The sequence below is a fragment of the Olea europaea genome, chromosome 10, assembly GCF_002742605.1.
Source record: "Olea europaea var. sylvestris chromosome 10, O_europaea_v1, whole genome shotgun sequence".
NCBI classification, from domain to species: Eukaryota; Viridiplantae; Streptophyta; class Magnoliopsida; order Lamiales; family Oleaceae; genus Olea; species Olea europaea.
The window spans coordinates 18,240,122-18,258,597 of NC_036246.1; the positions used below are offsets into that span (position 1 = coordinate 18,240,122).

At 35.4% G+C, this 18,476-nt stretch overlaps 1 long non-coding RNA gene across 3 annotated transcripts; it reads left to right on the top strand.

Annotated features, from left to right (window-relative positions):
- The first annotated feature begins 9,969 nt into the window (after nt 1–9,969).
- Nucleotides 9,970–17,211, top strand: LOC111401408. 3 transcript variants are annotated; one of them, XR_002704003.1, is made up of 3 exons: nt 9,970–10,805; nt 16,566–16,702; nt 16,826–17,211. It is a non-coding gene; the product is annotated as an uncharacterized LOC111401408 (long non-coding RNA). The 3 variants fall into 3 exon arrangements; XR_002704004.1 differs by having other exon boundaries at nt 9,971–10,401; XR_002704002.1 differs by having other exon boundaries at nt 9,973–10,796.
- The last annotated feature ends 1,265 nt before the right edge of the window (nt 17,212–18,476 follow it).

The window sequence follows — 18,476 nt, forward strand, 5'->3', positions numbered from 1 at the left end:
CATGTTCTACTGCATACAAAAAGTCAACGAGCAGTTCGGTCTATCCAAACATGAAAAACATGCTAGCAACAGCAAATGAAGAAATGGAGATGTGGACAAAGATCTAAAAATGTTTTTGTGAAGAAAGGAGCTTTCAGGGGAAGGGTTGAAGCCCGAGTTGAAAATTTCCAAGACCACATTTCAAACCAAAGCACTAGAAAATAATAATACAGACATGTTCGGCTAGCGAAAAGAATTTTTTGAAGCAACATCTAGTAACCATGTTTTTGTTTCAGCACTTAACAAGAAAGAAGATACCATATGGTAAAGAAAACACGAAACAACCACATTGCAAGAATATTTCTTTTCCTTTGAGAAATGTTGAAGAAGTTAAAGCAAAAAATGTTACTGAGTTGTAAGAAAAATGCCTCCATCACATTCCACTCTTGTTGGCCATTTTATTCTTCAATTTTTTTGTCCACTGGAATAAATGCGATCTCCTCTACAAAGCCTTAAACATAGTGTGGTTTTGGCATCCAATGACCCCATCGATGTCGACTCAACTCTTAGGAAAAACCATGAAAGGCACCTTCAGCCTCATGATAAAATGAAAAGCAACTGGAGAACAAAAAATGGAAATGAGGCTGAAGATTACATGGTAGTTGGTGTACACCTAAAGAGCTTGGCAACAGGTTTTGTAAAAACCGCAAAAAAAGTGAAAAAGATAGAGGTATGGAAAAAGTGCTTGGGAAATCAAATATAGTGTCTTATGGAATCCAGTGATCACTGTTGAGAAGTAAACCTTCAACAAACTTCGACAATTGGCACCTTGTAGTATACCACAGGTAATACTGTCCTTGGTCCGATTTCTAATTCATATTAATTTTTGATAGAGACAGGTATGATGGTAGCTTGTACAAGTGGTCAATCCCAGCTGTTTTGTGAAAAAGAAACAAATATTTTCGGCATATTTGGTACTTTTCTAGGGTGTGAATTAATTTCACCCACTAAAACAAGTTAGAAAAAGTGTTGGCTGGTTAATGGGCACTTGGAAGAAATTTCAATTGGGTTTGGCTAAATGTTTATGTAAAGTTGGGCCTAATATTTATTCATTCTACCCCATATTATTCTTTTGGTGAAATTGCTCCAACCTTTATTAGCATCAATGGACAATAATTGTTGTTTTGGCCTTTTATAATGATCTATATTGGGCCTATTCTGTTGGTCTCTATTTATTCTATTTATGCTATCTCCTTCAGTCACAAAAGAGCTTACTAATAGGCCAGAGACTGAAAAGCCTCGTTTGGATCCTAGTTTCAGGGTCATGCAAACTTAAAAGTTTAATTGGACAGAAAATGCTGACAATTGATCTCTATTTAACTACAATGATTTCATGTCTAGTATTCAATCATGATATCTCAATGCAAGAAAAAATAGAGGAAGGTTCAAGTTGTGACTTCGGACACGAGGCACGAATTTTTTTTCCCTTCTAAATTGTGGCTCTCATCCTCCATTTTTCATGCTTGAGAATAGGAAAAATTATTTCCAGCAAGCTTTCATAGGTAGCCCCTCTTTATTAGTTCACATGGTGATTCTTATGGCTAGTACTTTATTATTCAAGATTTTTATATACATGAAGAATAAGGCTATTGACAATGAATAATGAGGGTTTAAACCAATTCTTCCATATTTACAAATGGGTTGCAACCCACAATTTTGGTGAAGAATGATTTTTCATATTTCATTAGTATATTTGAAGACATCAATACTATATCTAATCTCTAGTTTGTGATTGAGATCCAGAATATTTTGGTTGTTTCTATCTATTTTTAGATGCCTCGATTTTGTCACAACTTTGAAGGTGAGCCTTAACTCTTGGTATTTTTATTGTTGAAGACAAGCCCTAGCTCGTGATATTTTTATTATTGAGGATGAGCCCTAATTCGTGGATTTCTTATTATCAGAGGCGGCATTTGAAGTCCTCATTCTTTGAATAAAGGAAGATGTGGCATTTTTTATTCCTCTTTCCTTGAATAAAGGAAGAGGCAACATTTTGGAGTCCTCATTACTTGAATAAAGGAATAACTAGCATTTTGAGGTCCTCATTCCTTGAATAAAGGAAGAGGCAACATCCTATGAGTCCTCATTTTTTGAGTAAATGAAGATGTAGTATCTTAGAATCTTTGTGTCCTTGAAAATATGAAGAGGCAAATTGCAATATGTGTTCGTGGGATGTTTATTCTCCACATTGTTAGATACTTATTTCTGGCTTCGCAAAATACTTATTCCTCACCTCTTACTAACGTCGAGCCTAATTGTAAAACATCTTCCGAAGCTAGCTTATTGACTTCGATACTTCAAGATGAGCCACCAGCTGGATGTTTATTCCTCACTTTGTGAGATTCCCTACTATACGAGATGTTACATTGCAACTACATTTGTCTTTAGAGAGCTCATACATCTACTTCAGCTATATTTTAGCTACATTAATCTTTAGAGAACACATTGCATCTATTTCACCATGGAGACAGTCTTAATGAGGTGCATGACATCCCATAGGGGGTTAATTCCAAGGATGTCCACTTCGATCGATGAGGTGCTTGATACCCCATAGGTGTCACATCTGATTCTATCGAAGATGATGCTTTCTATGGATAAACCATCAACTATAGAGGAAGCCCTTGACAAGGCTCATCAGTCCTATATGCTTATATATTCAATCTCATTCTGCATTAGCTTTATCACAGTGGTTTATTTTTTAGTTCGACTCGCATATAAATATTCGAATCGGACTCTGGGGACTATTGTGATACTAATACAATTACATTATTACTACTAGTATATGCATTATCCTATTGCTGCTAAGTACGCATGTCACATCATTGCTAGCATTTCATGACAATATCTTCATTGCGGCCAGTACGCATGCTATGTTACCTATATTATCATGTTACTTGATTCGCATTAGCAATGCTGTTACACTAAGCTGTACAAGCATGTGATTTATCACGATGTGTGTTTGACCCTCAGCACATTATATTTTGAAGAAATTTGAAATATCACTATTTCTCTTTATTGTCATTATATGGAGGGGCAAATGGATCCCAAATTGAGTTTGTATATGTACAATGGATATATTTGTACTGTATTACAAGTTAGTTTAGTCCATATTTCATAGGAGACGTTGGCAAAATTTTGACAAATTATATGTGATATCTGTATTCTCGAGGCAAATCGTAAATCCTCGCCTATTGGGGATCTTTTTTTTAGGCAGTTTATAAGTCCTTACTTATTGGAACTGTTTATATTTTTGGGGCAATATGTAAAACCTCACCTACTTGATTACTCATATTTCATTATACGACTCCACATGAATGTACAACTCAGACTTGGAGGAGAATAGCATTTCTCCTCGAATATATTTTTTTCCCAAAAGACTGTTGTTATCTTGTTTTGAGGGGGCAGCAAAGAAATAAACTTCATCGAAGTCAAAATATGAAGAAATAGATATGCCTGGCTACTTTTTTCTATGGATAAAAAAATGATAAGGATAGAAGAAGAGGAAAAAATCAAAGATTTCACATAGTACTTTTGATCAGAAAATCAATTAGATTGATTTCGTACCCTTCGTTCAATTAGAAAATAGGTCAAATTACCGAATTTATGTTCTTAATATCCTAGCGTGGATATTGGTAGGAATTGATTAAAACCTTAGCATGGGCTCACCAGGGAAAGGTCATCTCAATGCTCTAATGCCCACACGCTCGAATGACCCCTTGAGAATGTATATAACCCTATTTTGGTCTGGTCTGGTGTGGAATGAACTTATAATCATGGAATCGACTTGCCCAACTCATAAATGGTGAATTTGGCGGTTCAATTCCTATTGGTTGCATGCTAATGGGGCCCTCCAATAAGTCTATTGGAATTGGTTAAGTCCTGCAACAAGTGTACCCTCGTGTCTAATTACCATCGTTGAGTTTAGAACCATAAACAACAGACGCGCTCACTTGGGTGAAATCTTTGAATTAGATCGCGCTACTTTGAAATCCGATGGTGTTTTTTGTAGTGATTCTGAACCAAAGTTCTAGCACAAGAAAGTCGAAGTATATACTTTATTTAATATAAACTCCCACGAACCAAAATAGAAGAGCTTGCCCTACCCATGAGTAAATATTTCATAAAGCTCGTGCTAAAGAGCGTGGAGGTTCGAATCCTCTTCAAGCCATAATATTGAGAATGCTCATTTTATGGAGGGTTCAAATTCCTCTCTTTCTGGTTCCATTGCTGACTAGATCCAATCTTCTAGTCCCTGCGGAAGGGATAAAGAATTTTACGCTCTTCTTTTCGAAAATGGAGTATTAGAAAAATCATCTTGATCGCAGCTTTCCCAACTATTGTTACACTTATAAATTACATGGCATGCTCAATTGGAAGGGATCCCATATATATCGACATGGCATCGACTTTCAATTGATTGTGCCTATTTAATTAAACAATTGTTTATTGGGCTTGAATTTGGGCCCATCTTACTAAACCCACTCGGCCCATTTCCATTTTCCTACATAGTGTGAGTTATTCACAACCCTAACCCTATCCAAACTCCATTTCCCGTCTCTTGCACTCTCTTTACATTTAGTCCGGCCTTTGACTTGGTCATCGGAGTGCAAACGATTGTTGAACCTTTTTCTCGATCGACGACCTTCGCCTCTTAACAGGGTGTTCCAATGTGTAGGTGATGTCGACGTAGAGGGGAGGTGGTCGAGATTCTGTTGATGCATTATTGTTGAGGTCAATAGTTTCCAATCCTTTTGGTACAATCACAAGCTTTTGAATTTTCTATCCTATTGGTACAACTAGAGAGCAACTCTTTTCATTGAAGTGTGCTGCCCATGTTTGGGATAAAGCGGGAAAAGTTTGAGACAAGCGAAGGCATTGGGACATTTAACAAAGTACAATATGAAATTGTAGAAGACAATTTCTAAATAACTTACTCGTGTTTGATATATTAATTGGAGATGATTTGGCAGCGAAGTAAACTAGATGTTTCTTTATTTTCTTTAATATTGCTGTCATTCTTAACAAATGTCATTACAGATTTTAAACGATGTTATTGAACACAATATTTATAAAATAAATATTTAAGGTAAAGTTTTTGTATCACCTATTTATAGAAACTGTGCAATTTTCTTATCTTTTGGTGAGAAAATATTATGTGATTATAATTTAATCTCTGGGATGTAGTTAAAAAGACAAAAAAAAAAAAGGAAAAAAAAAAGAGAAAGATGATCCACTCCAATAAAATAACTCTAGAAAAGATGATGCGTTGTTCTCTAAAGACCTTGGATATTGTGTTGAAACACCCTTTGATTTTAATTAAAAAGTTAGCCATGTTATATTAACACATCCGAGATTGTTGGACTTGGAACGATATGTTTGACATCGAGTATCTAATTAGTTTGAGATGAGATTTTTTCTTTTTTTATTTATACGTTGGGGGAGAAGGATGGTGAATAATTTTTTTTTTAAAAAAAAAAAAAAAAAAAAGAAAAAAAATTATAAGGAATAATGGTGAATTTAACCCTTGTTTGCCTCTCTTTAATAAAATTATGTATTTCTCATATACATTTTAACCACACATTCATATAATAAAATATTCTGTACGTAAAATAGAAAGGGAAAATTGTAGCAACGGTCCCTAATCTTTTTAATTTTTTACATACTTTACCCTAACCTTTATTTTGTACCAGTGGAGGTCCCTAACATTTCATAAATATGTACCCGAAGTCCATCTGGACGAAAACCATCTAAAATACCGTCAGTTGACCTGGAAAATTAAAAAAGAGGAAGTTTGACCATTTTAAGGAAGGGCAATTATGTCCTTACACATTTTCCCTCATTCAAAAGGATAAATTACATTTCCTATTAACATTAACAAAGACAAAGGAGCAAACAGTTACCTTCAACGATGTCTGAAGAAGGAAGCCCAGAATCCAACTTTAATGTTGAAGATATCGTGTGCCACATACAAGGCCCTCTTCCTGAACCTGTGTAGGGGTGAGTGATATTGTATTTTGAAATTTCTGAAAACATCGATGCTCCTTGTTGTGCAAAGGGCATTGAAGTGGTTTCATATAGTGAAATTTTTCGTATTTTGTACTATTTTATTGACTTGGTTATATCGTAAATCGTGTAATCACAATGAGTTTACATTGTGCAGTGGACCAGATCACATTTCCAAAAACATTCAATGTGTGATATATTCTACTTAATAACTTATGTGAGGCATTCTACTCCTCCACACTTGTTGCAAGGGAAAAGCATATTATCTCACTGCTAGAGAAAATTAGGCATTAGCTAATGATAAGGATGAATATGAAGAGGAAAGCAGCACATAGATGGGATCATGCTTTTGATCATAGAATTATAAATATAATTGAGAAAGCCAAGTTAGATGCAAGATACTCGAAGGCGGATTATGTTGGTAGTGAGAAGTTTGAGGTCAACAATAAAGATGGTATTAGATGGAGTATAGACTTGGTAAGACATGAATGTGCATGTAGAAAATGGCAACTTACTGGAATTCCATTAACTCATGCAATCTCTAGTATGCTTTCTAGGAGCATTGACATATACAAGTACGTTGATGCATGCTACACCAAAGAGACTTATCTCAAGACCTACAGTCCAATCATCCAACCAATATTCAGTCCTGAGTTATGGCCAAAACTTGGTAGACACCATCTTGATCCACCTGTAAAAAAGAAACATGCAGGTAGACCAAAGAAGATGAGAAAAAGGTCCCAAGTTGAGCCACCTGAGGGAACAAAAATAGCAAGAACGAGCATGAAGATAACTTGTAGAACATGTAGAGGAATGGGCCATAACAAAAGAACATGCACTGTCTCCTTGCCTGCAAAACCAAGTTCCCAGCCAAATTTAGAAGCAAATACTCAACCACAATCATAGTCAACACCATCACAAGGCAAGAGAAAAGCTTCTACATCCAAGGACGCACAAAAAGAGGCAAAGAAGAAGAGACATTGAAAAAATACTTAGCTCTACTGATGATCTATTATAATGATCTATAATCTTTTGATGATGTTTTGGTATGTTACTGATTTCGCAATCTAGTACAATGGTTATCTTTTGTGAAGTTAGACCGACTATGTATAATGCTCTTTTGGCGATGTATATTGGGCATTGAAGTAAATTGCATGTTCATCATTTCAGTCATTACTGTTATACTTTCGAATTTCTTTTTTTAATGTTTTCAAGGTGAATAGGTGTGGAAATGTTCGTAATTAGTACATTGTATACAAAACTAGAAAAAGGTTAAGGATCACCATTGTAACTTATTCAAAGGTTTAGGACTTCTGGTGCAACATGCGTAAAAGGTTTTGGACTTCTGCTGTGACAAATGATAATGTTTGGAAGCGTCTTTAATAATTCAGAAAAAGGTTTTGGATCATCGCTGCACCATCTCCATAACGTTTAGCAATAAAAAATTTCCTTTTACCCTGATTCATTCCCTTTTAGGAAAGAAGAGGAAAATAGGAGAAAATGATCAAAGTACTGCTTAATAACAACATATTCTATTATTCTTAGAAAATAAGTCAAAAATCCACAAACCATACAATTTGTGACACAAAGACCCACATAACAACTCATAAACCCAACATCTTAACTCAAAACTAACTCAGATCTAGCTGCAGACACATTTCACAAAAAACTCCACATACAAATCCAATCAATTTTGTCTTCCATACACTATGGCTTCTAGAATAGAGAATGTTTATTTCAGCTTCCATCTCCCTCCTAACCTGTAAAAATCCAGGGATCTGCTCTTTGGATCTTGCACACATTGGCGGGTGGCACCAGTCAAAGAAATTACATCCACTTGCATCCTGATGCCGTGGGCAATCGACAAACCTTCTTCTAGGGTTCAAGTTCGTCTATGAAGTCTTTATCTCCATAGGAAACCCACAAGATACAAGCATTCATTTCCATTTCTTTTCTAAAAAAGTTTCTAACAGTTAGTAGATGAGAGAGGGAGAATAAATATATATATATAGAATAAATGAATTGGAAGGAAATGTTTAGGGATATAAACATATAATGAGGAAAAATATGTAAGGACGAAATTGCCCCTCCTTAAAATGGTCAAACTTCCTCTTTTTTAATTTTTCAGGTCAACTAACTGTGTTTTGGACGATTTTCGTCCAAATGGACCTTGGATGCATATTTATGAAAGATTAAGGTAAAGTCTGCAAAAATTGAAAAGGTTAGAGACCACTACTGCAATTTTCCCAATGAAAAACTAACCCTACTTTTAACAACACATTTTTCAAAAAATCAATATTTAAACACATCATTTTCTTTCAATTTCTCTTTATAATAAACATCAAATAGGGGTTTAGTCCACATCTTACATGACTATTGTATAGTTGGTTTCTAACCTTTAAATTTTGGTGCAAAACCCCCATAGTTATCAATTTACTCTGAAAAAAGTCATTTTCATCAAATTTCGTCAATCATTATAAAGTCAACTTCTCTTTAAACAAAAAGACTAAAAGGCCCTTATATCACTACTCTCTTGAAAGAGAGAACGGCAAAGTCACTATTCATTTGTGCTCTTCCCTTTTCACACTGAACTTGCTAAGTAAACTAACTCATTACTGTTCATCAATATCTTCTGTAAGTACACCACTCCAGTTCTTTTCTTTCTTACAAGGGTTAAATCCACCCCATGACTACCTAATTATAAATTTAGTGTCATTATGACCACTCAATTTGATTTTGTTTCATCATGACTACTCAACTTCATACTTAGTGTTATCATAGTCACCTAATTTGATTTTATTTCATTATGGCCATCCAATATCTCCTATAAGTACACCACTTCAGTTCTTTTCTTTCTTACAAGGGTTAAATCCACCCATGACCACCTAACTACAAATTTAGTGTCATTATGACCACTCAATTTGATTTTGTTTCACCATAACCATTCAACTTCATACTTAGTGTTATCATGGTCACCAAATTTGATTTTATTTCATTATGGCCATCCAATATCTCCTGTTCGCCAATATCTCCTATAAGTACACCACTTCAATGCTTTTCTTTCGTACAAGGGTTAAATCCATCCATGATCACCTGACTATAAATTTAGTATCATTATGGCCATTCAATTTGATTTTATTTCACCATGGCCACCAACTTCATACTTAGTGTTATCATGGTTACCCAATTTGATTTTATTTCATTATGGCCATCCAATTTCATTTAAGGTTTCGCCATGGCCACCAAACTTCTTTTCACAATTTTTTTATTAATTTGAAAATGGGTAAAATGGTAACTTTACATTATATATATAAAATACATTTTAAAAAATAAAAATAATAGTTTTTTATTTTAAAATTATATTTTTAATGTTATTTTATTTTTCTAAGTCATGTTTTTTCAAAGTAAGTTTTTTATTTTTTTTATTTTAAAACGTTTTTTAAATAAGTTTTGATTTTATTTAGAAAAAAATTAAATTAAATTTTAATTCTTTAAAGAACTTTTTTTTTTTAAAAAAATAACTTTTTTATGTAATTTTATTTTTCTATGTAACGTCTTTTTTAAAATAAATTTTTATTTATTTTCTTATGTAACTTTTTTTTAAATAGGCTCTTATTTTATTTTTTAAAATAATTTTTTATTTTTTAAAATAAGTTCTTATTTAATTTTTATTTTTTAAAATAATTTTTATTTTATTTTTATTTTTTAAAATTTATTATATATATATAATGTAAAATTATCGTTTTACCCATTTTTAAAACTACTGTAAATGGGTAAAAAAACTGGGTAGTCATTATGAATTATATTAAATTGAGCGATCATGACGAAATTAAATATAAAATTGGATGATGATGATAAAATAAAAATAAATTGAGTGATCGGACATTAAATAATTTGGGTCACCATTGGTGTGTTTAACCCATGCTTACAACGGAATTTGCTACTTTTTCTTTCTTCTCCAGTGCAAACGAAAGTAAAGCAAATACTAAACTTTCAGTCTGCCCAACACCGACGATAGCCGCTTCAAATTCCCTTCGTCGACGCCGCCACTACCTCTGAACAATGGTTGTGCAACTAAAGCTTTACCACAGTCTTCTCTGTCATACACCCAATACCGAACACCGCTATCGCTTTGGATTTTGCTACAAGTACATAGGGGATACATAAGGGTGTCCATTATGGACACCCTTATGTACCCCCAATGGACAACAAGATTAATCCTATCGCTTTTTCTCAAGACAATTAATGGATGGAGATCGCAAAATTGAAGTAATAAATGCTATAAAAAAACTCAGTTTTCCAACTGTCTGTCCAAGACCCACCTCGATTTTTCTGTTCGTGGGCTCAATTCTTAGGCAGGTAACAATTAAATTTACTAATTTCTCATTTCTCATTACCCAAATTGATTTCAGTCACTGTTAATTATCCATATCCTACATTAGTTTTGTGATTTCTTCTTGGATGTTTGGAATTGATAATAAGTAATAAAGAAATATTGAGATCGACGAGATATTTGGGGATGCAAGGTGGGAAAATGTCCCCACAAAGAGCGCAATCTTCGTTTGGGGATATAACCAATCGGGTCAAACAGGTAAGACGGGTAAAGAGCACAACTTGAGGTCCCGAGGCAGCTTCTGCTGGAGCTTTTCTGTTGTCCCGCGGGGCCCGCCGACGAAAATTCCGGTGGCTTGATATTGCTGGTGTCCATGAGCACACTGCTGCTGTCGCCTCTGATGGCTCGATTTTCACCCGGGGTGTCTAAAGTGACATTCCTTCTTTATCATTTAATTTATCACAGTTTTATTACTCTTCGCTATGTCATATCCTTCAGGATTTTGAACTTTTCAATCAAATTCAATTTACTATTTAAAAAAAATGAACACACTTACGGGTTAGCTGGCATTTTATATGTTTTCTTTTCTTCCTATTAGCTGTAGTGGGAACTTTAGTTAATTGAATAACTGGGGATAATAAAGTGTTTAAACTTGTACACCAGATTGTAAATTGGGTGGAGGAAGGGTAAATTAGGCAATAACATATCAATTCTTCATGCTGAAAAATTGAGTGGAGTATACATAAATAATTAGAATATAATATAGTGGCTCAATCCTAGCTTCAAGTTTTGCCGCCACCAGTTTGTGAAAAGTACAGGACAACTAAGTAAGCAATGCTGAAGTTACTAGACATTTATGTAAGAAAAATTTGTGCTCAACAGACCAACTATTACAATATTCCAAATATATGTGCACTTGTACATGCAGATTGTTGAAGTTTAAGGTTTTTTTGGTGTACATTATTTCTTCCTGGAGAAAGCCTTTATATAGGTAGATTACATAACACAGATCCTATATCAAAGGAATACATCAAGGTATATCAATCATTTCTCCTATAATATCTCTCTCTCATACAGGAAGATATACTCCTTTCCATACAAATTACCTATAATTTAGCCAATCACATGCTAACACTCCCTCTCAAGTTGGCGCATAGATGTCTTCTAAGCCTAACTTGTCCAGAGATTTATGAAGAATTTCAGTAGAAACTGCATGAGTTAGAATGTCTGCTAGCTGCTCACTTGATCGAATGAAAGGAATGTCCACCAACTTCAGATTCAGCTTCTCTTTGATGAAGTGTCGATCTACCTCAATGTGTTTAGTTCGATCATGTTGTACCGGATTATTAGCTATTTCCCGAGCTGCTTGGTTGTCACAGTATAATAGCATAGGTTCCTTTGGCTTGAAATCTATTTCAATAAGCAAGATCCTAAGCCATAAAAGTTCACATATCCCAACAACCATACCTCTATATTCTACTTCTGCTGAAGATCTTGCTGTTACATTTTGTTTTTTACTTCTCCATGTGACAAGATTTCCAGTAACAAATGTAAAGTAGCCAGAGGTGGACCTTCGGTTAGTGATGTTTCCAGCCCAATCCGCATCGATAAATCCTTTCACTTTCATATGTCCATGTCTCTTGAATGTCAGTCCTTTTCCTGGAGCTCCCTTTAGGTAACTCAAAATTCTCATTACAGCAGCCATATGATCTTCACTTGGAGCATGCATAAACTGACTTACCACACTAACGGCATAGGCAATGTCTGGACGTGTGTGGGACAAGTAAATTAATCTTCCTACCAATCGTTGGTATCTTTCCTTGTTGGTTGGTACTTGTTCTGGGTAAATGGCAAGGCGATGATTCTGAACAATAGGTGTCTCTGTTGGTTTACATTCCAGCATACCGGTTTCCGATAAGAGATCTAGTATATACTTTCGTTGTGACAAATATATACCATCCTTGGACCTTGCAACTTCAATCCCCAAAAAATATTTCAGTCCTCCTAAATCTTTCATTTCAAATTCAGAAGACAAGCATTCTTGTAGCCTTTTCATTTCATCTGTGTCATCACCAGTTACGATCATATCGTCTACATAGATAATGAGCAATGTAACTCTACCATTCTTACGTTTGATAAATAGAGTGTGATATGAGTCGCCTTGGTGATAGCCAATTTTTTTCATAGCATCTGTGAACCTCCCAAACCATGCCGTTGGCGATTGTTTTAAGCCATACAATGCTTTCCGCAATCTGCAAACTTTTCCACTAGAATGTGGAGTATTGAATCCAGGTGGGAGATGCATATACACTTCCTCTTCCAAATCTCCATGAAGGAATGCGTTCTTTACATCAAATTGTTTCAAAGGCCAATTAAAATTCGCTGCCAAGGATAATAAGACTCTGATGGTGTTCATTTTGGCAACTGGAGCAAAAGTTTCTTGATAGTCAATGTCGAATGACTGAGTATACCCCTTTGCTACTAACCTCGCCTTGTACCGATCAATTGTCCCATCTGCTTTGTGCTTGAGGGTGAATATCCATTTAAAACCCACTGGATTTTTTCCTGAAGGAAGTGACACAACATTCCATGTGCCATTTTTTTGTAGTGCATCCATTTCAGCTTGCATTGCCTCTACCCATTTTGGATTTTTTAGAGCTTCGTCAACCTTTGTAGGTATTTTTATATTTTCCATCTCATTTACAAATGCTTGGTGTTGTGGTGACAACCTATGTGTAGAGACATACTGTGTGATTGCATATCTCACTTTTCCATCCGGAGAGTACCTATCAGGTGGTTTTCCACGATTTTGTCTAGGAGGCAAAGAATAAGATGGAGCAGATAATAAAGGAAGGGAAAAAACTCTTTCAGGTGTATTTACCTCAGGAATATCCATTTGGCCTTGGACGTGTACTTGAGGAGAGGAGGGGGCTGCTTCATCATGGTCATCTTGTTGTTCACTAGATTCAACAGAAATATGTTCAGAGTTATGTACCATATCGGGCTTAAGGGCTGTATCTGGGTCTTGGTTTTGAGCTTGGTCTTGTCTTTGAACTCCCTCTGAACCAGATAACTCGATGTTTTGTGGAAGATCAATCCAGTTGTAAGCCTCACATTGCGGCTCCCCCCGAGGACTAGAGGTGGAGTGATCTATATGGAAAAAATATTCTGTTTCGGAGAAGGTAATATCCATGCTAACATACATATGGTGAGTCGGAGGATGATAACATCTGTATCCCTTTTGATGAGGATGGACACTGAGAAACACACAGCGCACTGCACAAGGATCCAGTTTGGTGCGTTGGTCTTTTTGTAGGTGAACATATGCTACACATCCAAATACACGTGGATCTAAGTGTAGCAAGGATGGAGTCTGAACATGTTGAGCAAATACATGTAGGGGAGTGTGAAACGAGAGGACTCGTGATGGCATCCGGTTCATGAGATAAACTGCATAGGTTACAGCATCAGCCCAATAATTTTGAGGAACACTAGCACCAATAAGAAGAGCTCTAGTGGTTTCAAGTAGATGCCTATTTTTACGCTCTGCAACACCATTTTGTTGTGGAGTACGTAGGCAGGTAGTCTCATGGAGAATACCATTGTTTTGAAAAAAATTGGAGAGTTCAGAGTTAAGGTATTCTCCACCATTGTCTGATCGAATGACTTTAATTGAAAGAGAGTACTGGGTGCGAACCATTTGATAAAAAATTGGGAATATATTCCGCACATCACTCTTGTGTCGCATAGTATATAGCCAAGTCATTCTGGTGCAATCGTCTACAAAGGTAATAAACCACCGAATTCCAGATTGAGTAGTAATTGGTGCAGGTCCCCAAACATCGGAGTGGATCAATTCAAATGGAGCTATTCTTTTATTAATACTTGAAGTGTATGAAGCACGATGACTCCTAGCCAAAATGCAAATATTACACTTAAGAGAAGATTCTGAAACATCACCAAATAAAGATGGGAATAATTTTTTTAAATAACCAAAGGAGGCGTGTCCAAGTCGATGATGCCACAAACAGATATTCTTTAAATTATTATCAGTCTGGCTCTGAACTTGATGAACATGACTTGAAGCAACATCATCTACATAGTATAGCCCCTCCTCTTAGTACCACGCCCAATAATCGCCTGAGTTTGGATATCCTGAAGTAGGCAAAAAATGGGAAACATTAATACAACACAATCTAACTGTTCCGTAATCTGACTAATTGATAATAAATGATTTGATAGTGCAGGAACAAGTAAGCAATTATGTAGTGAAAGAGTGGGGTTAAGGGCTATAGATCCTGCTCCAATTACTGGAAGAGGCTCTCCATTGGCTGTCATGACACTATTCTTGGAGGGATAAGTCATGTGTTGAAATAGAGTTTTGTCGTAAGTCATATGGTCTGTGGCACTCGAGTCAATGATCCAGCTTGTATCATGAGCCACAGATGCACAAAAAACCATGCCAGTGTTACCTGAGGTAGTGGTAGAGTCATTCAAGGACATGTGGTTGACTAAAGAGAGTAATTCACCCGGTTCAGTATGGTCATTTTGACCTGTTGTCATAGCAGCTATTCCAGGGATAGTATCCATTGAATTTGCTACCTTTGCTTGGCCTAGACGCTTATTGTTTCGTGCTTTATTTTGCTTTCGTTTTTCTAGAAACCAGTCAGGATAGCCATGAATTTCAAAACAAGTATCTTTGGTTTGGCGAGTACCATTGCAATGACTGCAATGCAACTCATCTTTTTCTGCATCCTCAACAGCTCGAAGAGTGCGATAGTTAGACGAGGTGGTTTTGGAGACCATTGCCATGGACGAACCTTCACCAGTATCCCTTTTCCAAGCATGGTAACTTGACGTTGAGCCTCTCGTCGAATAGTATTGAACCATTCTTCAATACCTGGGACAGGTTTCATTCGGAGAAGATCACTTCGGACATAATCAAACACCTCATCTAATCCCGTAAGAAAGTCATACATCCGATCTTTCTGAGTTTCTTCTTGTCTAGTTCGGAGATCTGTGGCGCATACCATTTTAATTGGGAGTCGCTTATCGATTTCTTGCCAAACACTGTTGAGTTCAGCATAATAAATGTTGACTGGACGTCCATTCTGCTTTGTCCTCATGGCCTTGCAGCGTAGTTCATAATATTGGGATTCATCAGCCCCATCATAGAAAGTTTGGGTGATACTATCCCAGATTTCCTTGGCTGTTGGAAGATCAATAAACAAGCCAAGGAGATTTGGTTCCATGGTTTTCAACAACCATCCTCGCACAATTGCATCCTCAGTGCACCACTTTGAGTAACCAAGATCTTTCTCATCTACTTTTGGGGTCTGTCCATTCAAATAGCCAAGTTTATTTAATCCTGTAGCATGAACTTCAATCATTCGTGACCAGATTTTGAAGTTTGTATCGTTCAATCTAAAACCAAATGGTAAGCTGTTGAGATTGGGTAATTCAATTGGGTTGGGAGTTTGGTTCATAGTGACAATATCAGTATTTCTGTCATCCATGGTTGGTCCCTTGTTTCAGGACCAATTCTGAATGAGGAATTCGGTTAGCCTATAGTGGCGGCTTAGGGTTTATAAAAGAAGTTTGGGATAGGCTCTGATACCATGTTGAAGTTTAAGGTTTTTTTGGTGTACATTATTTCTTCTTGGAGAAAGCCTTTATATAGGTAGATTACATAACACAGATCCTATATCAAAGGAATACATCAAGGTATATCAATCATTTCTCCTATAATATCTCTCTCTCATACAGGAAGATATACTCCTTTCCATACAAATTACCTATAATTTAGCCAATCACATGCTAACACAGATGAGGGCACTCAGGTTGACTATGATGGATTGGGCTAAAGCAATGTCAAATTGTATTGAGTTAATATGTATATCGTATGAAATGTCGAGTCAACAGTGCATTGAAATAGTTGGAATATGCTATTTAGACTGTTTTCGACATTATAATAAATGGTTTTCAAGTCAGTTTTTATAATCTATCTTGAAATATGTAGACTGGAGTGATACCTAGACATAGTGTCTCTATTAATTGATTGTTTCATATTTGATTATGTGCTGATTTGTGTTACTATATGCTTTTTAATGATAAAATAAAGGTACTCCATGTTCTTGTTCACTTTAATATTTTTTGAAGTTATAATTTTCAATCCTTTTTACATTGATAGATTTGGACATCAGCGATATAATGGAAGAAGCCAAGACCAGATGGCTCAGACCAAATGAAATTCACTCCATACTCCGTAATTACAAGTATTTCACTATTAATCTCAAGCCTGTGAATTTGCCAAAAAGTGATACATTGGTACGCTTATGTTTTTTTTCCTTTTTCAATCTTCTATAAGTTTACCTTATAATTACTATTGGGAGTTTCGTTTTCATTTTTCTACTTCCGATTGAATGCTAATTCTCTTTTGCCTTATTGAAGAGGGAGGTGGAAGATTGGAGCATAGCCCACAAATTGATTGAAGACAATTTGTAATGTCGTCTATTGAACGCTTAGCGGCTGATTTTTTCAATTCTTGAGGCGGTGAAGCTTCCTTTGCACCCAAAGAATCTAAAAATTATATCCACTGCTTCTCTTTTTTAACCATCTTCCTGTTAATGCTGTCTACCTTCTCCTTGTCTACTTTTCCCTTTGGAAACAAAGAAATACTGCATGCAGGAGTCTATGATTCATGTTTGTGTATTGCACTGCACAAGTAGTTTTGTTCACTACTATTTAGAATTTATTGTTAGATTCGAAGTTATAGCATTCTCCATTTATATATTGATGACTTTGATGAGGAGAAATATACAACAAATTAACCATTAGGATTAGTATGCAAGTAATACTCTATTTCATCAACTATTGCATACTATTAGATGTAAATAACATATTTCTTTGCACTTTACCGCACCGTATTTTGCATACCTACTTGGTGCCTAATGGTTTAGAAATAACGTACTTATTGTTTGTTTAAACCTTATCAAGTATTCAGTTTCTCTGATACTGCTACTATTATTATTATTTTTTATTTGAGATCTTTTATGGAAAAATAGCATCATTGTATTCCAAGAGACAGATTTATAGAAATGCAAAAAATAAAAAATTAGCAGACCAAGTTGATGTTGAAAGGGTTTTAAAAGCCATGGGAGCCTTTCGATTCGGTATTCACAAACTGTTGTTTTTGGATTGTATTTGAATTCCTGGTTGTATTGATAAACTTGCACCGTCTGTAATAGTTTGCTTTTAGATTTGATGGCCATTTAATGTGGCATTAGAGTACGTAAGTTCATTGCTACCTCTGATGGTATTTTGATCAATGTTCATAAAGTTGAATTTTTTTTTTTTTTTTTTTCCCCCCACTTTGGTCTTGTAATCTAATACAAGATTATGATACATTCAAATGTATTTTGATCTTGCACGTGTATATTGTTAGAAAGAAAAAAGAATGCAGCAAAATACAAGACGACCAAAATCTATCTTTGGAAATACTTGTGCGGTATCTAGAGAGTACATTGTATGATTTTGCTAGGATGGATATTCCAAGTCCTACTTCTACGAAGGCAGGATTGCCCTTTAGACCAAACTCTGCAAAATTGATTTCATCAGTTAAAAACTTTGCTTCCCCAAAAGAATTTCATTGGGGGATATGATTGGGAAATCACTTCTTGCAGTAATTAACATCAATTAAATGTTTAAATTTTTTAGCACCTTTTAGTTTTTGATCTAAGGTGTTTCTTAGAATTTTGAGGTATTACTATTACTATTTTGTCGTCAAAGGTTGTACTATTCCACTCGTTAAACTAAATAATTTATAAAATACGACTCTATTTTGTGATAGTTAGTATGTGATCCTTCGTGAAACCCTGGATTTTCATTCCAATTTGATCACCTGCAATTGTTGTAGTTATTGGATAGGATTCAATACATAGGAAAATGACTTCTATCCGTATTGACACGTTTAATTTTAGTTATTATATAGTTTATAATTAAAACGATCTTTGTAATTGTCTAATTTGATGCTTTGTTCACTTGTGTTTTTTTTTTTTTTTAAACTTTGCGTTCATTTCGTTCATTGTGCTAAAGATAAGAG